This window comes from Physeter macrocephalus, chromosome 4 (assembly GCF_002837175.3).
Source record: "Physeter macrocephalus isolate SW-GA chromosome 4, ASM283717v5, whole genome shotgun sequence".
Lineage (NCBI taxonomy): Eukaryota > Metazoa > Chordata > Mammalia > Artiodactyla > Physeteridae > Physeter > Physeter macrocephalus.
Genome location: NC_041217.1, coordinates 35,765,365 through 35,782,953, shown reverse-complemented (window position 1 = coordinate 35,782,953; position 17,589 = coordinate 35,765,365). Strand labels below are relative to the sequence as shown.

At 36.6% G+C, this 17,589-nt stretch overlaps 1 protein-coding gene across 2 annotated transcripts in view; it reads left to right on the top strand.

Annotated features, from left to right (window-relative positions):
- The first annotated feature begins 938 nt into the window (after positions 1–938).
- SYT14 (synaptotagmin 14) overlaps positions 939–17,589 on the top strand; it is a 236,577-nt gene continuing 219,926 nt past the window's right edge. For both annotated transcript variants that reach the window (XM_028488489.1, XM_024133832.2), the window contains exon 1: positions 939–967. The gene's annotated coding sequence lies outside the window, so the exon portion shown is untranslated. The remainder of the gene's footprint in view (positions 968–17,589) is intronic.

The following is a 17,589-nucleotide window of genomic DNA, read 5'->3' as shown; positions in this document are numbered from 1 at the left end:
TACTTTAGTGATAGAAATACTGTTTTCTAGTTTTTTAGCTTGCTTCCTGGATGACCTACTTTTTTTTTAGTGGATATCATGGTTTTTATTTCTCATGTTATTGCTGTAAGATATTTCTGTTTCTTATAAAGTAACTGTTCATAATAAGCTTCTATAATGAGGTAAGATGATGAAATTATTTAATATTTTTATTATGCAAAGTTTAAACATAATTTTCAGCATAATTATAGGGTTATGCATATATAGAACACTACAGAATTTTACTCAGCTTACATTCATTTCAGGTAGTGGCACTGTGTTTCAGAGTGAAGGAAATACCTATTTTTATGGTAACAAGTAATATTACTCTTATGATAACTAATGTAATTTTTGATAATGATTAAGATAAAGTATTTTTTGGTTAAATTTGTTAGTTTTATCATCATAGTACTTATAAAATTTGTCTTATTATAGATTTATAAGAGTGGGTAGGTGGAGAATGGGGAAAGATCACAATATGAGTATATGTGATAAAATATAAATAGTGCCTTTAAGGAGTTCACCCTTCCATAATAACTTACCTGTATATATTAAGGCTCAGATACAAAAGTGGGTCTTCTTTGCATTGTTTCCTTCTAGATGATGTAAAGAGGTGCTTAGGAAATGGTGCTATGATTTCTGCTCTTGAGAAGCTTGCCATTTAAAATAACATACTTGAGTGGAGCTTCCTTATTCCAAGACTTTATAAGACCTTAATTTATGGGTTCAGGAAGATTCTGCATATCAGATTTATCATATTTGTATAGGTAAGTTTAAAGAGAAGAATTAGGAAATGTTTTTATGAGCCCATTTCTAGAAGCTAATTTAAAACAGTTCTTTGTAACAGTCAAACTCAGGTTATGATCTGGTTTTAATTTCTAACAAAAATTTTCTTCAACAGGTGGAGAAAGAACCTGTGGAGTACATGAACTTATCTGTATTAGAAAAGGTGAGTCAGTGCTCTGCATGGATATTTAAATACAAAATGAACACTTCACAGTGTGTGATACATTTTAGTACAATGGCAGATAATTTGGACTTACAGAGTATAAAATTTAATAAATATTAACATTTGTTATTTGTATTGTAGACTTAACCATTCATCAAGTACATACTGCTTATTATGTGGTTACTGAGAGTTGTTACTTTATATTTAGTTTTCATGGGCTGATAAAGCCTGGTTTCTAGCATATTGGTTATCAGATGTGAAGAGGCAAAGAATGGAGGGTTTGATTTTTGTTCCCTTTCAGAATCTGGAATCTGAGTGCATGCTGATCTCCCATTGACTTCTGTTCTATTACTGTACCCCATCAGAGAGATGTGAGGAGTTGGTTGAAATTCAAATCGGGAACATGTCCAAAGACCACAACATCTTTTGACACCAACAACTGTCTATGCTTCCTTAGAAGGAGCCACCTGACAACTGGGTGGTTGAACAAGGTGGCCCCAGGAAAGGTAATTCAGTTATTAGGTGGGAGGCAAGGAATCAGGTATTCTCTAGATTTGGAAGAATCAGGAAAACCTTGGGAGTCCCCACACTCCTAAGCAGTCACACCTGTGAAAGGGTGTGAAGAAAGGGGAGGTCAGGGGAAGAAATCTTCATAAATGTACTACTCTTTTCTCTTTTTAAACTTGGGGGACTTTCCTTTTCTTACGTCTTTCTTGAAAACTGAGTTGGCCCTCCTGAGTCTGGCCAACTAGCAGCACTCCTTGCCCTAACATTTCACCCTAAGAAGGTTTGAGACAATGTCAGTATTTGTGGTACGTGGGTATGATTGACATACCAGGGAATGTCAGCATACTTTTAGGAAGTCTTCAACAGGTCTGAAAAGCCTCAGCTTCTTTAGAGTTGAGTAAAAGGTTTTTAATTCTTTTTTAGGTGAATTTGGCATACTCATGCTAGTTTATCTATGTGTCACTGCCTTTGATTGCTGTTCATTTAAAAGTCGTCTCCTTCCTGTATTAAAGTGTAATCTATCTATATGTCTGGTACCACAAAAGAGAAAATTGAAGTCAGTTCCCTGAAATCTCAAATTTAGGATTGTGGAGATGGGGGAGAGAGGGGACGAATTATATGTTGTTTTCTTCCTCTATGTAAACATTTTTAGTCTTCAACTATAACATATTAATCCAGATTTGCTCAAAATGTTTTAAATAATTTTATAGTTACTACCTTGTCCCAGGAAAACTTTTTTTTTTGCGATACGCGGGCCTCCCACTGCTGTGGCTTCTCACGTCGCGGAGCACAGGCTCCGGACGCGCAGGCTCAGCGGCCATGGCTCACGGGCCCAGCCGCTCCGCGGCATGCGGGATCTTCCCAGGCCGGGGCACGAACCCGCGTCCCCCTCATCGGCAGGCGGACTCTGAACCACTGCGCCACCAGCGAAGCCCCCAGGAAAACTTTTTAAAACACAGAACTTACTTGGACAGGAAAAGGCACTGTACAAATCAGTTGAAATAAAAAACTATAAAACTGTGGTCAGATGAAGAGAGAATCAAACCAAGAGCAGAGATAGCTAGAGGGGAGGAAAATAAAATGTGTAGAGGGCGTTTCGTGGCTACAGGGGGAACAGAAAGCTACAATGGAGAAAATAGTGTAAGTAGTGATAGATGATGATCTGAACACACACCTTTTTATTATGGCTCTTCTTGCTGTTCTTTATTGCTATCTCCATTCCTATCCAGGTGGTTCTCAGACCATGCCTTGCCCATATTTCTCTGTATTAGTCCAGCTTTTTCACTTCTTCCAATTTCCTAAATAATTTAAAATCTGTGATTAAAATTTTAAAAATCATCACAGTGCAGCTATGCAATGGAAAAGTCTCTGAATCTATGCATAGCCCCTCAGCATTCAGTGTCTTCTAGTGGAAGTTCCATAAGTATTTGAATATTTTAAAAATGAATGCTCAGAGCTAAAGCTTTTGCATTTTATTTTTTATTTAAAAAAATTAGAAAAAAAATTTTTTTTTTTGGCTGCACTGCGTGACATGTGGAATCTTAGTTCCTCAACTAGGTATTGAACCTGTGCCTCTGCAGTGGAAGCACAGAGTCTTAATCACTGGACCACCAGGGAAGTCCCTAAAGCTTTTGCATTTTAAACTGGACTTTCATAGAGTAGAGCCTGTGAAGGTTATATCAAGTGGAATAATTGTAATTAGTATCAATGGTTCTGGTAAGATGACATCTCTAACATTATGTTCAACTTGTTTTTACCTGTTTGGCTGTTCTGTCTCCTTTGCTGGCTTCTCTCCTCTGTCAGACCTGTAACTGTTGGAACATACCAGAGTTGGGTCCTGCGCTTGCTTCATTTTTCCATCTGTTCTTTCTGTTTAATTTTATTTGGTTCTGTTGTTTTAAATGCCATACAAATTTATAAATCTGGCTCTGAGCTTTCCTTGAGCTTCCTGCTCTTATATCAAACTATTTACTTGATATTTCTATCTGGATGTCTGTTAGAATAAAAACTTGGCGTGTCTAAAATGCAAATCTCGATTTTCTCACGTGAATCTATACCTTCCTCACTCTTCTCCATCTCAGCTAATAAATAGAACAGACTATCCAGTTGCTCAAGTCCCAACTTAAGAATCATTCATATTTCTCTCTTTCTTTTATCTTCTGCATTTAATTTATTATTATTAGCAAGTTTTGTCAGTTCTACCTTCAAAATATATTTTGAATCTATCCTCTTTTTTCCTTCCTGCTGTTATCATCGTAGTCTGTGTCCTTATCTTCTCTTGCTTACGCTACTGTAATGGTTTTCTAACAGGTTCCATTACTTACACTCTTATCTCCTTTCAGTACATATCAATGATCCTTTTAAATGTTTACATTGAAATCAGGTCATATCACTTTGCTGATTGGAATTCTTCTGTGGATTCCTGCTATACCTAGAATAAAATCAAAGTGCCTTACCCTGATCTACAAAGCCTTACATTATAACATCAACTCAGAAGTCTCATCTGTAAATCATCAAAATATCATCTAAATTTCATCAACTCAGAAGTCACATCATCTAAATCATTTACATCAGGTATGGGTGAAACACTGGATAGGGTCCATCCTGGTTCAGAATTCCTCTCCATCTCTAGACATGTGAAACTAGCAAATATGTTACCTGCACTTCAAATACAATGATGGAACAGGATAACAGTTACAGACATTTCCACCCCAAAGGTGGTAAAATGGAGAGAAGAGAGGAGTCACTGGTACCAAGCAGTTTTGAAATCCAATTGGGAAAAATATATTCTGTTTCAAAGCCTGGAAATAATACTCTATTGCTCTTGGCCCTGAGGTCTGAGGCTCCACTCTCAGAATTTAAGACTCTACCCTTGGAGTCATCCTTCCTTTTTCAGGAAAGGTAGTGTATTTCTGCACCTGAGTATTTTTATCAGCCTGTTTCCCGTCTGTAGAATTTTGATCTGTTTGTCTTCTTTCATTTTGTCCGCTCTTGTCCCTTTCAGTCTGAGGTGGTGGTGTTCTGCTGGTATAAGAGTCTCAGGAAAGATTCTTGTGAGTCTTCTCTGTTCGTTATGGGGGTTCCTTCCGTAAGACAAGACGCCCCTCCACATGTCTTTCCTGGATGATTCCATCTCTGTTTCTGGCTTCTGCCGGGATGGCTGAGGAGATCCAGGAGTCACATGTCTAATCTCTTCAGAGAGCCCTCTGTGTCCCTGAACGTTGTGACCTTTTGTTCATTTTGAGGCACTGGCAAAAGGTTGTCTAGCCACACTTTGGCTTTGTCTCCAGAGCATACTTTCTTAACACTGAATCCCTGATTTTAGCATAATTTACAATCTGGTTAGGCTGAGGATTTTCCAAATCATCAAGTACTGGTTCCTTTTTGCTTAACAGTTCTTCCCTCACTTTATCTCATTCCTCTCAAATTTAACCATAAGCAGCATGAAGAAACCCAGGCTGCACCTTCAGCACTTTGCTTGGAAATCTCCTCAGCTAAATATCCAAGTTTGTTGTTTACAAGTTCTACTTTCCATATCATTGTGGGACACGATTTAGCTAAGCTTTCTGTAACAAGCACCTCCTTTCCTCCAGTTTCCAATAACATGTTCTTATGTTCTTTATTTCCTTCTGCGCTCTCACCAGTAGCACCTTTACCATTTATATTTCTACCAGTGGTCTGTTTATGACTATTTAGGTATTCTAGATCTAATACGATACGAATTTTCTGTACCATGCTCCTCATTTTCTTCTGAGTTCTCACTACCAGGGTCATTAACATCCATATTTCTACTAAAAGTCTGTTCAAGGCAATTTAGGCTTTTTCAGTTGTGCCCCTCAAAATTCTTCAAACTTCTTCCCATTACTTAATTCCAATTACTTAATCATAACAAATACCTAACTTCCTCATCGTTAGGTATTTGTTTTAGTGGCACCCCACTTTCAGGTACCAAAATCTGTGTTTGTTTCCTTCAGCATATAAATTATTATTGCTGTAATAATTTATATAATTTAATATATATATTATAATAATATATATAATAAATTATTATTGCTGTAATAATTTGCCACAACTTTTGGTGGCTAAAACAACACAAATTTATTCTCTTAACAGTTCTGGAAGTGAAAGTCCAAAGTTAGTTCCACTGGGCTGAGGGCAGACTTTTCTTCTGGAGGCTTGAGGGGAGAATCTGTTTCCTCAACCTTTCCATCATCTTGGGGCCATCATCTGCCTTCCTTGGCTTGTGGTCCCTTCCTCCATTTCAAGGCATATCACTTTGAACTCTGCCTCTGTTGATCCATCTAATGTTCTCCCCTACCAGCTCTTTGAATGACTGATTCCTCTAGTTCTTTCCTTTGCAATCACACATTCCCTACTGACATAAGTCTTAAGTCGCCCCCTCATCCTTTTTTATTCTTAATCTCAATGATATCACCCTCCTTATTTAATAACATCTATTTTAATTGGCAGTTATCACCTAAATAGTTATTAACTTTGGGGGGAGGAGCTGTATGTCTCCTCCATTAAGATAAAAGCTCTAAGAGGGAATTAGTGTTGACGGACTTGTTCACTGCTCTATCCCCAGTGCCTGAAAGAGCATAGGACATATGATAGATGCAGAATAAATGTTATTGGATTTAATGAATGAATGATTGAAGTGGATTTGGCTGAATTGATCCTGAATAATTTAATCTGATGCCTACTAATTAGTTACAAGGTATTTATTGAATACTTTCTTTATGCAAGCAAAATTCTAACCGTAATGACTGGTTAAAGAAACAGGGATTTCTTTTTTTCAGCGATATTTTGAACTTGATAATTTAAAAATTTCTGCTGTAAAACACCTGAAACTGCTAGAGAAAATATAGCAAACATACCTTTAAATGTGTTTTTGAGCCCACAGAAAAGTTAGGGAACCCTCAGGGTTTAACAGTGTAGAAGGTCATTAGGGAAATGCAAATAAAAACCACACTGAGATGCCATTTCACCCCCAGTAGGATGGCTAAAACCAAAAAGACAATAATAAATGTTGATGAATTATTATTAATCATTAAATAAAATATTATTATTAATTTATTATAATAATTAATATGAGGTTATGGAACCTCATGTATTACATTACATACATTACATTGGTGGGATTGTAAAATGGTGCAGCCACTTTGGAAAACAGTTTGGCACTTCCTCAAAAAGTTAAAAATAGAGTTACCAGATAATCCAGAAATTTTATTTCTAGGTACATACCCAAGAGAATTGAGAACATGTTTACACAAAAACCTGTATAGTAATAGTCGTAGTGTCATTATTCATAAGAATCAAACCATAGAAGCAGCCTAAATGTCCATGAACTGATGAATGGATAAACAAATGTGGTATATCCATACAATGGAATATTATTCAGCACTAAAAAGGAATGAGATATTGATTATGCTACAGCATGGATAAACCTTGAAAACATTATAAGTAAAAGAAGATAGACATAAAATATGTATGATTCTATGTATATGAATCACATATGGTATGATTCAGTTTATATGAAGTGTCTAGAATAGGCAAATCCAAAGAAACAGAAAGTAGATTAGTGGTTGCAAGGGGCTGGGGGAAAGAGGGAATGGAGTGACTACTGATGGGTACAGAGTTTCTTTTTGGAGTGATGAAAATGTTATGAAATTAGACAGTAGTAATGGTTGCACAGCTCTACGAATATACTAAAAACCGCTGAACTATACACTTTAAAAGGATATAATTTATGGTATGTGAACTTTATCTCAATAAAGTTGTTATTAAAAAATAGCAGGAACTGAAAGTGAGAGCTGTAGATATATTTAGTGGCTTCTCACATGGTGGTCATAGATCTAACAGATAAGGTAGATGATGTATCACTTTTTTATGATCTAATCTTAGAAGTACGCACATGGTACCACTTCTGCCACATTGGCATAAGCATTTACAAGCCTGCCAACATTCAAAGGGAGGAGACATAGGCCCTACTTCTTAATGGGAGTAGTGCCAAAGAATTTTGGGCCATTTTTAAGAAAAGCAAAAACCTTACATGCCTAAGTTAGAAGAGAATGAAAACTTATGAGATCAGTATTCAGTGTAAGAAGTTAGAGCTATCTCATAAGTGCAGAGAAAGTTGAAAGAAGGAAATACTAAGGGTAAAAGAAAATTAATGAAATAGAAACAGTTACAGTAAGAGGATCAAGAGAGCCAAAATGCTAGTACTTTCTTTTTTTCAGCTTTTAATATAAATTTATTTGTTTACTTTTACATTCTTTTTTTTGAATATTCTTTTCCATTATGGTTTATCACAGGATATTGAATATAGTTCCCTGTGGTATACATTAGGATCTTGTTGTTTATCCATTCTAAATGTAATAGTTTTCATCTACCAACCCCAAACTCCCAGTCCATTCCTCTCCCTTCCCCCCTCCCCCTTGGCAACCACAAGTCTGTTCTCTATGTCTATGAATCTGTTTTTGTTTTGTAGATAGGTTCATTTGTGCCATATTTTGGATTCCACATATAAGTGATATCATATGGTATTTGTCTTTCTCTTTCTGACTGACTTAACTTTTAGTATGATAATCTCTGATTGCATCCATGTTGCTACAAATGGCATTGTTTCATTCTTTTTTATGGCTGAGTAGTATTCCATTGTATATATGTACCACATCTTCTTTATCCATTCATTTGTCAATGGACATTTAGGTTGTTTCCATGTTTTGGCTATTGGGAATACTGCTGCTATGAACACAGGGGTGCATGTATCTTTTTGAATTATAGTTTTGTCCAGATATGTGCCCAGGAATGGGATTGCTGGATCATATGGTAATTCTATTTTTAGTTTTCTGAGGAACCTCTGTACTGTTTTCCATAGTGGCTGTACCAATTTACATTCCCACCAGCAGTATAGGAGGGGTTCCCTTTTCTCCGTACCCTTGCCACTATTTATTATTTGTAGACTTTTTGATGCTAGCCATTTTGACAGGTGTAAGTTGATACCTCACTGTGGTTTTGATATGCATTTCTGTAATAATTAACAATGTTGAGCATCTTTTCATGTGCCTACTGGCCATCTGTATGTCTTTGGAGAAATGTCTGTTAATGTCTTCTGCCCATTTTTTGATTGGATTATTTGCTTTTTTGTTGTTGAGTTGTATGAGCTGTTTGTATATCTTGGAGATTAAGCCCCTGTCTGTCACATCATTTGTAAATATTTTCTCCCATTCTGTAGGTTGTCTTTTCTTTTTGTTTTAATGGTTTCCTTTGCTATGCAAAAGCTTGTAAGTTTGATTAGGTCCCATTTGTTTATTTTTGTTTTTATTTGGGAGACTGACCTAAGAAAACATTGGTATGCAAAATGCTAGTAATTTGAAAAGACTATGAAATAGAAATATCTCCAGCATTGATAATTAAGACAGACAGAAGCAACATGTAAATAATATTAGGCTTGAAAGAGGGGATATAATTGCAGTTACAAGTGAACTTTCAAAAATCCTAAAAGTGTTAATGACTTTTTGATAGCAAAACTGAAGTCATAGATGAAATGGACAATTTCAGTAAAAAATATAATTTAAACTCATAGAGAAGATGAATTAATCACTAATGATTTTTTCTGGCAACTACTTTCCAGGCTTCAAAGAAAAAAGGAACCCAGTCTTATTAAAACTGTTTCAGAGACTAAGAAAAATGGAACATTACCCCAAATTACTTCATGAGACTAGAATATAACCTCAATACTCATTCAGACTAGTACAGTGTGAAAGAGGGAAGTACATGCTAATCTTACTTAGAAATATGAATATAAGAATTAGCAAACCAAACCCAGCAATGTTTTGAGGAAGAACACATACAGATGTATGACAAGTTGGTTCATCTCAAAATGTTGCATGGGAATCTACTGATACAGTTTACCATGTTAATCATGTGAGCACCTCAATAGAAGCAGAAAAAGCATTTGATAAAATTTATTACTCATTTATAATAAAAGCTCTTAAACTAGGAATAGAAAGAAACTTCTTTAACCTAATGAAGGGTATCTGTCAAAAATAGATAATAAATTAAATATTAATGATGAAGCATTAGAAGCACAAATGTTGCTATTCAGCATCATGCTGGAGATCTTCGCCAGTATGGTAAGCCATGATGAAGAAACAGAAAGTATAAGATTAAAAAGGAAGGGATAATGCTAATAGTATTCATAGGTGATGTTGATCATCAATATCGGAAATCCAGAAGACTCTATAATCAAATTAATAGAATAAGAGTTCAGTAAATTTGATCAATACAAGATCATTATACAAAAATCAGTTACATTCCTGTATAATAAGCAACAAACAATTAGAAAATGCAATAAAAGATCTCTTTTAAAGTATTATGAAATCTGTAGATACTGAGGAATAAAATGAACAAAAGTTGTGTATGGCTTTTATGCAGAAAACTAAAAAGGTTTATATACAGACTGAAAAGAAGAAATGTAAATGAAGAGATAAATAATTTTTATGGGTAAAAATATGCAGTATGTTTAAATTGGCAGTGCTCCCCAAATTAATCTATGAATTCAGTGCAGTTCTAATCTAAATCCCATCAGGAATTTTCAGGGAGTGGACAAGTTAATTCTTAAATGTATATGATAGAGCAAATAATCAAGAAGAACTAAGTTAGCTTTCAAGTAAGGAACATGGGTGTGTGGTGGATATGTATTAATAAGATACTCATTTGGTTGCTTCTCAGAGACCAAGTGGCTGAACAAGAAAGGTTTACTTCTGTCTCATGTAAAAGTCCAAGCTGATAGGCAGGATGGAATTAGGTGATTATACTTGATGAGTTCCTTCTGTCTTGCTTTGATGTCTTTTAGATGTTGTCTTCCTTGGGACGTTTGAAGTTACCATGTCTACATTCCAACCCCCAGAAAGGGAAAGGGAGAAAATAGCTCTTTTTTAGGATGTGATTCAGGAGTTGCAAACACATAATTTTTACTCACATGTAAGTGGCCAGAACTTAGTCATGTGGTCATATCTAGTTGCAAGGGAAGCTTAGAATAGTTCTGCCAGAGCAGAACAAGCAAAATCCAGAGGTTGATTCCATAACTAAAAGGAGGAGAGAGAGAATGGATATTGGAGGCAGTTAGCCATCTCTGCTTCAGGGGTTTGTCCTGCTGATACCCAGAGCTGGTTGTAAAGTTACTGTAATTAAGATAGTATGGAATTGGCCCAGATACAGACAAATAGTCTAATCAGACACTATAGAGAGAACAGAAAGAGATACTCATTTACATGGAAATTTATGTAAAAGGTGACATCACAATTCAGTGGTGTAAGGTTGGATACTTATTAAATGATGCTGGGACAAATGGTTATCCATATGGGGAAACAAAAAGTTGGTCTGTACCTCATGCTTTAAACTAAAGTTCTATTTGGATTAACTTTAAAACTTTTAGGGGAATATTTGGTATACAATATGATTTCAGTGTGGAAAACAAGTTCTTGAGTCACAGAAAGCAGAATCCAGAAGGAAAATATTGATAAATTTTACCATTTTTAAATTTAAAACTTTTGTACCATAAGAGATACTGTAAGCAGAGGAGAAAAAAAAAACAAGCCACAAAATGGGAGATGCTGTTTGCACTGCATATGGGCAATGAAAGAGTTCAAACTACATAATGACTTCTGATATATTTTTAAATTTTACTAATGTATGTGTGCCAAGTGCTGTTAAAGGTGCTGGGAGTAGAGAACATAGAAATGGCTGCCCTCATGGAGCTTCTTTTCTTTTTTTTTTTTTCTTTTTTTTTCTTTTTTTTGCACGGTACGCAGGCCTCTCACTGTTCTGGCCTCTCCCGTTGCGGAGCGCAGGCTCCGGACGCGCAGGCTCAGCGGCCATGGCTCACGGGCCCGGCCGCTCCACGTCATGTGGGATCTTCCCGAACCGGGGCACGAACCCGTGTCCCCCGCATCGGCAGGCGGACTCTCAACCACTGCGCCACCAGGGAAGCCCATGGAGCTTATTTTCTAGGGGAAGGAGACTGATAATTAAGTAATGTGTACATTATATTAGGCAGTGATAAGTGATATGGAGAAAGATAAATCATGGAAAGGGAATAGGGCTTGCGGCTTATCTCTTCAGGAATTTAGGGTTCACAGAAGGCCTTATTGAGAAAATTGAGAATGATTAGAGTGAAAGAAGTAAGCCATGCCAATATCTGAGGGAAGAGCATTCCAGGCAGAAGGAACAAGTGTAAAGACCCTGAGGCAGGAGTGTGCTTGGCTTGCCTGAAGGACAGAAAGAAGGCCAGTGTGTGGCTGGAGCAGAGTAACAGAGAAAGGAATAGATAAAGCCAGACAAGTAATAAATAGAGGTCTAGGTTGGATAGGGTCTTGTAGGTCATGAAAGTATTTTGACATTACTGTAAATGAAATGGGAAGCCATTAAGGGGTATTAATATATCTCAAGTTACATTTTTCTTTTTTTAATCATGAAAAATTTCAAACATACAAAAAAGGTAATAAAATAGTGAACCTATATAGACACCTCACCTAAATTCAACAATTATATTCATTTTCTATGTTTGCTGCAGCTATGTATACTTTTCAAGAGACCACCCTAGTAGATTTTAGAGTGTCCCACATTCCGGATTTAATTATCTATAAATAATATAGAAAAATATGTGATACATATATATGGTAAATATAAGAAATGTATAATATTTTTTTCTACAAAAGGTGAAATATATGTATATTGTTTTGTATCTTTTGTTAAAAAACCTAACTTTACATCATAGAGTTGAATTCAAATTAGTAGGTAGAGATCTCTCTTAGTCCTCTTCCTGGCTGCATCGTGCTCTATTATGTGAACATACCATAATTTATTTAACTAATTTCCTACCAATGGAAATTGCTTTGTTTTAATATTTTTGCTGTTGGCATAATGTCACAATGAATACTGTTGTACATTTGCTATTAGTGGCCTGTTTTTAAGTAGATTTATCTTAATAATGCAATTGCTGAGTCAAAGAGTAATTCTTACACGATTGTATAGAAATTGCAATATTCTTGTCCTTATGCATTGTACCATTTTGCATTCCCACCAGAAATATATGAATTCACAGCTCTGTCAACAGAGTGTATCTTAAACTTGTGGATTTTTTTGTTAATCTCGTAAGTAAAAAATCGTAGTTCTGCATCATTCAGATTTTCATTTCTCCTATAAGAGAGGTTGAGTATCTCTTTAACCTCTGTCTATAAAGTATATAAATGTTTGCATGGTATGATTTAAAGGACACTGGAAGAACCTGCTTCACCTGAAATGTTTTTCCTATCAGTGTCCCATGGTCTCTCATCTCCTGACATTTGCTATAATTAGAGTCTATCTGATCTTTAGAAATTCATTTTAAAATGTATTATGTGGGTAGAGAAGATGGAGAGTTATTCCTTGGTCCTCTAGCATTTGAATCTAAACATATTACCATAGTTTATCATATATTTCACTTTAATTGTGGAAAGTGGGAAATTATGGACCTGAAGGCATGATACCCAGGACATTGTGGAGAAGGGGTTGGGTAGATGGGTGAAAAGCAGAAGTGGGACAGTCTAGGACGTTGTCCAGGATGGGTAGGTCTTAGATGCCAAGGGCAATCTAAATAGAGGACACTAAAGAAAAACTGCATCTATACTATAGTTTTACTCTAAGTTGCTTGGCATTGTTCCTATTTTTTCTCCATGTGTAGAGGAGACCCAAGCCCCCCTGGGTATTCTCATCCCTTTCTTGACTTAGGGTGAATAAAAGAGTCTAAAATCTGAAGGGAAAGGCCATATTAGTAATATGGTCCTGCCGGTTGTGTGGCACTGTAACCTCTCCGTCTCTGTCTCACCAACCCCTGAGTCTAAGGTCCTAGAGTTGCAGACAAGGGCTGGCTTTTCTTCCTTTCTTTTTTTCTTTTTCCTTTTTGAGTTGGCTTCTATGGCTATTTTATTATGTCTTCCATCCTCCAGTAGCATTTTACTCTTTGGTGGAAGAGATGGTTGTGGGTTTATGGGTTGCAGTGCCATGAAAGAGGTAGCAGTGGCAGGCAGGGATCCAGTTTTAAAGGTCCACATGTCAGCTTTCTCCCTGTGTAGTTGATGGAAACCAAAAGCCTATAGAATGCCTGCTGGTTATGCAGGTAGGGGATTGAATTTCTTGTGTTACCTTCCTCTTGTGTGTCTATGTATTCTTGTATATTTAATGTGTTCAGCAAGTGGTTAAGTGCCAGGTCTTGTTCTAGGTACTGGAGATACTGTGGTGAATAAGACAACTTACCCACTCTCCTGTAGCTTATATTCTTGGGGCTGATGGGAAACAGACAATAAACAAATAGGATTATTCTAGCTAACCATAAGTGCTATTAAGACCAAAGAACACAATGGTGAGTGAGTGAGAGAGAGAGAGAGAAAGTGTGTGTTTGTGTGTGTGTGTGGACAGGACTCTGAGGAGATACCATTTAATCTGATATCTACATTATGAGAAGGAGCTGGAGTGTGAAGGTCAGGGAAGGTCATAGTTAGAGAACAGGGAATGCGAGTGCTCTGAGGTGGAAACAAGGCTTGGCATGTCCAAGATGTTGAAAGAAGTGTGGCTGGAAAAGTAGTGAGTGAGTAAGTGAGTGTGGAAAGTCTCACAAAATAAGTTAGGAGAGATAGATGGTATCCAGATCCTGTATGGACTTATAGGCCATAGTAAGGGGTTTGTGCTTAGCTTGAAACACAACAGGCTGCTAAAAGAGGGTTTTAAGCAGGGGACTGATGTGATTTGTTGGTAATACATGATCTGTAGGGGGTTAAATGTGGAAGTAAGGAGACCAGTTAGGAAGCTATTGAAATAGTCTAGGTAAGAAATGATGGGGCTTGGGTTATGATGTTAGTTGTGGAGAAGTTGAGAAATGCTTATATTTAGAACGTGTTTTACAGGTAGAACTGACAAAACTTGAAAGATTAATATGGGTGGGGGCGGAAGGATAAGGGAGGAAGACTAAGAGGTTTTGGCATCACTTCTGAACGGTGGTGCTATTAAGTGAAATGGGAAAGACTGAGGGAGGAGCTGGTGGGGCAGGGGTGGTGGTGCACAGAGATCAGGAGCTCTGTCTTGGACACGTTAGCTCTGAGGTGCCTGTTTATCATAGATACCAGGAAGGCAGTTAGTTGGATATCTGGAAATCAGGAGAAAGGTCAGAGTGGGAGATAATTTTGGGGTACGTTGTATTTAAAGCAGTGAGGCTAGTTGAGATCACCCAGGAAGTGATTTTAGGTAGAAAAGAGAAGACCCAATACAGGATTAATGTGAATATAGATTTGCATGTAAACATTAAAAAGATGTTTATGTTGTAGCTGTTGAACATGAATAGTTTATTATCTTAATGAATTTGTTATCTTTGGAATTAATTTTAAAACACACACTTCATGGTTGTCTTGCATTCTGCCAGGGATAATTGTTTGATTTTCTCAACTAAAAGCATCATGCAGGAATAAATGTTCTCAGTCAGTTTTAATTTAGTGGTTCTTCTAGGGGTTGGGATTTTGACAGTTAGAGAGTGGACAAGGTAACAAGCCATAGTTTGTATACTAAGCGAATAGAAATGGTATAGTTGAATTTCACCTTAAAGTGTTCTGTTACAAAGGAACTTGTGGTATTAGTTTGTGTTAGATCCACTTTTAAAAGGGAAGCTGCAGCAAGTCTGAATTCAAGCAAAATTATGATGTATGTAACATTTGTCTTAATTATCTCTTTTCTTTAAAAGTTAAAGCTCTGATTTTAAATCAAAGTAATGCTTCTTACATTGTTAATAAGAGCATTCTCTTAGCCCTTCCATCCTTTCCACCCAACCTACTCTCAGAGGCAAAGGCTCTTAACCTTTTTAAGCTGTCTTTTTTCCTGCTTACCTTCATATTCTGAATAAAGTGTCTCTATTTCTTGCTTTTGAAAATATTTAGGCATCTGTTGTTTTCCTGCTCTTGTAGGTAAAGAGTTAGTTCTGGTGGATTAGCATATTGGTTCGGTATATGGTTCTAGAATCAAGACTCATGGGTTCTAATACTGTCTTTATGCCCCTTCCTAACTGACCTTAGGTGGGTAACCTTATGTATCTCACTGTCCTCATCTGTGAAATGGGATAACAGTATTGTCTTCCTTGTGTGTTGTTGTGAGGATTAAACTAGTTAATACATGTTAAGTGAATGTGAGTACATTTATTGAGTAAAACCAATCAGTAAAAGTAAATAATAATAAATTCAATAATTTTAATCACTATGAAAATAATATTATTTCATCTTCTTCATGCAGTTGTCCACATCCCATTTCCTCTGTATAGTTGTATTTCAGTTTTAGTTTTCAGAATTTACATTTTTATGATCAATAATGTTTGCAGTAAAGGCTTATTACACAATAATTATATTTCCTTTTTTGTACAGCTTCACCTCTCCACTTAAAATACCCCTCTCTTTTTATTGTACACTTTTCAGGTACCCACCTCAACTCCTCATTAACCAGAGTTCAGAATCCTTGCTGATTTCTCTGTCATTAACATTTTACTTCTGCCACTGCTCTTCCCTCCATGTTGACATATATCTCTGCTCTATCTTATGTCATTAGTTAATGTTTTTCTGCTTCCTTAGGAAGTAATTAGTCAGCATATTGTATTATTTAAGGTATTGTTAGCTGCTATGAGAAGCAAACCCGAACAAATAATGACTTGAATAGGATAAAGGTTTATTTCTCACTTGTCTAAATCAGGTGTATCAGATTGCTACATCACACTCTTGAGCAGTGATTCAGGGATCCAGTCTTCTGTCTTGCGGCTCTGGCACCTTCACTGTGTAGTTTTGGAGGTTGCTGCATTCATCTGCATCAAGCAGGGGTTGTGGGAGAGGGAAGGGGAAAGGAGGATTATGCCTAGGAGATGATTATGGACTAGGCCTGGAAGCAGTGCACATTCCCTCAGATTCATATCCCTTGTCAATAATTCAGTCGTGGCTACATCTAACCTCAAAACAGACTGGGAAATGTTAATGAACCAGTGAGCCCAAGAAGTACAGTGAGCTACATTCTCCCACTTATCAATGAGTCCACTGTAATATGTCTACTTTTTCCAAGTCTTACATGTTCTGTTTATGTTAAGGGTAATCATCTGGGTAAATTTCCTCTAGATGTAGTTGTGTACTTTAAAGGTGTGACTTCAGTGAGAGAATTTCAGCCTAAGTAGAAGAGGAGATTGAAATGGACAAATAGAATAAGGGTCTTTTGTTGTATTTTGTTTTGGCAGAGAAGGGGTTCTGAATCCTGTGATTTTGTGATTCTTTTGTCTTTGCCGGACTCTATCCCATTTTGCTGCTTTTCCTCATCTTAACCCAGTTGCCAAAGGGCCTTCTCCCTTCTTGCCTTTTTCTGCTCCAGAAATTGAGTTACAAAGACCACCAGACCACCGGTTTAAATCATGCTTGCCTTGTCAGCTCCCATGTATTGGTACTTTGAGGTTCCTTCCCTGTGCTCTAATCTACTCAATTATTTATTTATTTTTTATATTTTCAGATTTAGGGTGGGCTTATTTTTCTGACTGTAGTTTTAGGTCAGCCTTTGGCCCCCTTGTTGTCTTCTCCCTTCTCTCTTCTCAGCAGTTTTTCTTTGCTCATGACAAAGCCTTTCAGTGGGGTTGGAGCAGGGGTAGGGATGTGAGAGATTGTGCCCTATGATTTGTTAAGTTTTGTCTTTTTACTAACAGTTATTTTGGGGTTTCAGTATTCTCTGTATTCAATTTATTCTGAGGACATGGTTTTTATATAGATTTCATTTTTACTTCTGGTTTTGTATAGTTTGGGGAGGAAAAATTGGGAGGCATGGAGATAGGCAGCTTCCATTTTTTGCAGATACTCACAAATGTCTATGCTCTTTGAGCAAAAATTTTAATATTAATTTAGTCTGACTTCTAAATATTCTTTTTTTCATTCTTTCTCCTTTTCTCTCTTTAGCACTCTTTGAGACTTTGGGGGGGAAATAATATATTACTTTTAAAAGTTTAAAGTCTTACCTTTTAAACCTTAAAGTCATATTTAAGTCATTAAAACAGATGAAATTAATTTTTTTAC